Genomic DNA, 5,285 nt, shown 5'->3' with positions numbered 1-5,285 from the left:
CATAAGTCGACTGAAGGTTTTTAATTCACCCTAGTCAGAGGAAACTTGGTACATTTCCCTTCCTGCAGGGAGTTGATGGAGGAGAACCATGACATTGACTTCAAGTTTTCTGTGCCAATGTTAGAACAACTTTTGGAGCAATTCAGTAAGCGATTTTCTGACTTCGGTGACACGCGGTTTAACAACCCAATGAAATGTGACATTTCAGAGCAGCATGACACTATTCAATTGGAGTCGTGTGACCTTCAAAGCGACCCCTTTTACTAGTCAAGGGTGGAGATAGGCATTGACTTTTGGAAACTGGTACCAAGGGGGAAATATCCTGCATTGAGTGATTTCAGCATGAGAATTGCATCTATGTTTGGAAGCACATCCATATGTGAATGCACTTTCTCAACTATATATTTTTGAGGGCGGTTAAATCTTCACAAAGAAGCCGACTGACTGATGACCATCTTCAGGATTTGTTACGAATATCGTCATCATCGTTGAAAATCGACTTTGATGAACTTGTCGCCGCACATGAACGCCCACAGTATTCTCATTAAGTTGTGTTACATGTAAAAATAACCAGAAATATTTAATTAAATTTAATTTAACAACTTATATTTAAATCAATCAAGTATTTTATATTGTTCTCCCAGTAGTAAAATGATTTAAGAAATATAGTAATTCAATACATATAACTATTGCCTTGAAAAAATGCAGAGTTTATTTTTATTTAAGTTCTGTCTAAAAGTGTGCGGTCCTTGACGCTTCCACTCATCATATATTGGCCCTCGTATAGAATGAAGTTGGCCACGCCTGTTCTAAGAGATGACCACAACGGTCATGTGCCGCCATCTCGCGGTCCTATGAGAAACTACAGAAAATGCTCGTTATTTATTTTGTTCACTCTCTCCCAAGAACGATACGTTTTCGTGTGCGTAGTGATATATTTTATTTCTTAAAACACTCGTACAAACGACTCTGGTCTATGTTTTCATGAAAGAAAAAAAAAAAAAAGACAAATTTTGCTACATTTCTTCCTTGTAAAAATCATGAAAGAATAAAAGTGACGGAAGATATAAACATAAAATACCTCCTGCTTTCGTTTTCGCACAAACTAAGGATCTTATCGCATTATAACATTGACCTACATAGTTATCTACAGATAAAATGGGAACAGAGGTCAAATTATTCTTGATATATGTTGATAAACATTATCTCAAAGTTTATTGTTTTGGATTGGAGAATACGCATTTTGTGGGCATATGCGGTTTAACAGAGTAAGGAGGATACTGTCCCAGGTTTCTTTTAATACCCAGCTATTGCGCAAAGCAAAGAACATTTTAAAAGTTTATGGAAAGAAGTATACGTAACAATAATATTGTAGGCCTTGGCCTTGACTTTCGGAGAAACCGATTAGGTATTTTTGAAATAACGGACGTAATTTCCGGATTGGAGTTGCCAGTTCGTGGGCTTGCGCAGAACTGTTTATAGTTACAATTTCCAATATTGTGTCAGTTCTAGTTATATCTACTAATTCTGTTTCTAATAATATCAGTTAATAGGCACCGTACTATTATAGGCGGCAGATGGCGCTGCGTGTAAAGGATGCTTGTAGACGGCGAGTCATATGGTGTTGAGCGCCCCTTCCGAAAAGTCCTTGGACTCCCTAGTGTCAAATACTATCTGGCTTGTCTATGCACGTACATTACTTAACTAATACAAATATCGCCTTGGCATATTAGAAAAATTCCCACGGATACTTGTGATAGCCTGATACACATCCCAGTCAGTTCACCCCTAGTTTTTTTTTTTTTTTTTTTAAGTTTGGCATTGTGAAACCGATCTTAATAATCGTCGTAAGAACATCGATATGAAGCGTTGAGCACTGAAGTAAAATATTTTATTAATTTTCTTTAGTTTCGATGATCACTTGCTGTTGCGTTTGCAATTCTGAATGCCAGTTTAAAGCGGGTACGTTACAAGAAACACATTTTTGTGTTTAAGATTACAAGTGTGAAATAGCGACTTTTAGCTATCTTTTCCGACGTCTTCGACACTAATCTTAAGTTGAAATCTCAAGAAATAGTTTACTTGGCAGAATTTTGCTTGGATCGTTAATTTCAGCCATGTTTATAACTAACGTTAAGCTTCATTTTAGGAAGTTCCTTAATTAAGTCAAGAAGGTAATCTTACTATTAACCGTGGCTGGATGTAAACAGCTTCTGAAATACAGCTGTGGCTATTGAGGCTATCAAAAATGAGAAAATCACGTGTGAACCTGCTTACTCAGGCATCATCGTTATTATTATTATTGTAGTTATGAGGTGTGTTTGTGTTCCTTTTCTGTGAATTGTAAAAGTCATTTTTCCGAGTGGTTCTATTGAATCGAATACACAAATAACATTCGCCAGTGGGAACACAAAAAGATTGAAGAACAAGAGCTCGTGTATGACTTGCGGCTTACCTATTTTAATAACTTAAGTGCTATACTAGTGTAATGGTAGCCTTCTTTTGATTCGATTGGAAAAGCGATCTGGTTTAAATCTTGCCTGTCACGCGATAGAAAACATGCGAGTCTAAGTGAGCCGATCCCTTGCCAAACAGTTCTGAGAACTGACGCAACTAATAAACATAAAAAGACAAAGAATGGAAAGGAATTAACTCTTCAATATACATTTTATGAGACCACTATTAGTAGTCCCTACATTGTTTAGGAGGAACAGCATGACGATGACAATGGACGAACAAGAAAGTTTCGAATTTCTTGAGAAACTTTGAAAGACAATCGGAATTTCGAAAATTTATTTACACAATCAGAAAGATCGTTCTTTTCCCAGAAAATATTCTACTTCATCAACATTAATAATGAAAATGTTTCAATGATGTTTGAAATTAAAAAATATTTTCCTGTAGATAGGATTAGCATATAAGAATATGAGGAAAAATCACATAATTCTCAAAAATTGAAATGCTACAAAAATCATTTTTTGGATTTCGATAATTTTCTGAATAACAATGATCATTATAAACCTGTAAAATATTCTAATTTCATCTTTATAGGTTTGTTAAAGACAAATTGGATAATTAAAATCATTTTAGTATGTTACGAAAATCTGACTTAATAGACATATACTCATATCCACTTAGTTATTTACAATACAGTGATTTTTATGGGAATACATATGCTAAGTAAATAATGCGTAAATAATTATTAATTAATAATTAATAATTATTATTCAACATAATGCGTAAATAAGTTTGTAGCGAATATTCTTTGGCGCACGGTGCAGTGCTTAAAGATATCCAATTAATTATTTAATTTTATCTTTAATTTTCACTATTATAAATAGACCATCATTGCGTTAGGGCCTGTTGTATTTGCCAAAAAGAATATCAATACAGTTCATAAACTAAAGTCACTATTCCATTTCTCATTACCACATTTTTTATTATTTCAAAATAAACCACAATCGAACATTAACAAAATATTTTTGACAATACACTTTTGTATTGTTGTATATCACATTAGCAGTCAATATATTGGGCTCGCTCTTAAAATGGCACATGGGCGATAAATTTCACAAACTAAAATATCAACAAAAATGTTTCCGTACATATAAATTTACGTTAACAATCAAAAAAACAACATTCTCATTATAGTAATATTAATCCGAAATAAATGTAGACAGTTCCTTATATTTCAGAACTACACAGTAATTATTATAAAATTACATTATTTGAAACCAGCAACTCATAAGGAAAACAATTATTTAAACAAAAAGTAGCATGTTATTATAAAAGCCAAAATCACATTTGTAATTATTTATTTTCCAATTCCAATATGAATTGGAAAAATGTGTTGCTTAAATTTAAAAATAAAATAATATACGGATGTGCTACGTATTATTGAAAGAGGAGTAACTTATCTCGTTGACATACGAATATCAAAGTTATTATGATTACTATAGGCAAAAACAGTGGCGATTGTAAATAAAAGGAAAATAAGGAACTTCAGGCAAGGAGAAAAAGATTGGCATATCTTCAAAGGGAAACGTGTTACTTTCAGATACGTTTTTTTGCCCCCCCCCCAAATAGAAAGTGATGGATACAGCACTTATAAAAGATTAGCCACTATTACAATAAAGGATTTTGACTTCAGACAACAGTGGGCACAGTCAATAAATATTTCCCTGAAACGTACGTAATATGGAATTTCCGGAATTCCATGTTGCATACGTTGAAAAACAAAGGCACTTCTTGTTGTTTTTTTTTATAATTTTCGTTGTTTACGTAATATCTGCATTTCGAAAGTAGATTTTGGAAAAGTGTTTCAGCTTCAGTAATAAATAAATTACTTAGATTTTGTAATAAATATTAGTTTCAAGTTTTAATTTGTGTGTGTGAGAGAGAGAGAGAGAGAGAATGAAACAAATATGGGATCCAGGAAATTGTAGGAGTTATTTTGTTAACTCCTAACATGATTATTTACTAGCAACGTTTTTATTTTTATGGTTGGGTGTTAAAGTCTGCCGCGAGAAAAACAATTTTCAGAGATGTGCTCCACCTTAACTGTGTAATGCGAAAGCTTCAGCACTTTGTAGTCTTAACATTAGGTGACGCAGCTGCGGTGAAGTTTTTTCCCTCCCTTCTATAGAAACTCTTCTCTCCGTACTTTAAAGACCATAATACTTTCAGATACCCCCCCCCCCCCAAATCATGAAGAGCATTTCCGATTAGAACGTTAAGGATACAGCACTTATAAAAGATTAGCCACTATTACAATAAAGGATTTCGACTTCAGATAAGAGTGGGTACAATCAATAAATATTTCCCGGAATTCAACAGGAGTGTGAAAAGTCGATACCATAAGAGGTATCGATGCGATCAATGGCCCTGGCTGACTCGGGGCTGTAAAGTAACAAATGATTTCCGTCGCAACCAAGTTTTATCTAGCTAGATTATTAACTCTATGGACCGCTCTGACCTTCCTGATTTTCTAAGTGACGAATACTTTCGTTAAAGAAAGTATTAAACTGCACCTGATAGCGTAAGGTTTGCTTATACGATATCAGGTGCGACTTTGCGACTACAGTAAGGAAAATTTTTAAAAAGAAAGCTAAAACAAAAGGCATTATTGCAAACACTGAATATTTACTAATGCTACCTGATACAGGTGTGTTATGTTTTTCATCATTATTTCTTTCCTGAATATCACTTTGCTTTCGTTTACCTGTGGGCGATAAACTCGCTCTGCTTTATAGCCATTCGAAATTTCCAACTGTAACTTTGACAAT

The sequence above is a fragment of the Typopeltis vanoorti genome, chromosome 11 (genome assembly GCF_054136105.1).
Source record: "Typopeltis vanoorti isolate ZY-2024b chromosome 11, IOZ_Tvanoo_1.0, whole genome shotgun sequence".
Lineage (NCBI taxonomy): Eukaryota > Metazoa > Arthropoda > Arachnida > Uropygi > Thelyphonidae > Typopeltis > Typopeltis vanoorti.
This window is presented reverse-complemented; position numbering follows the sequence as displayed.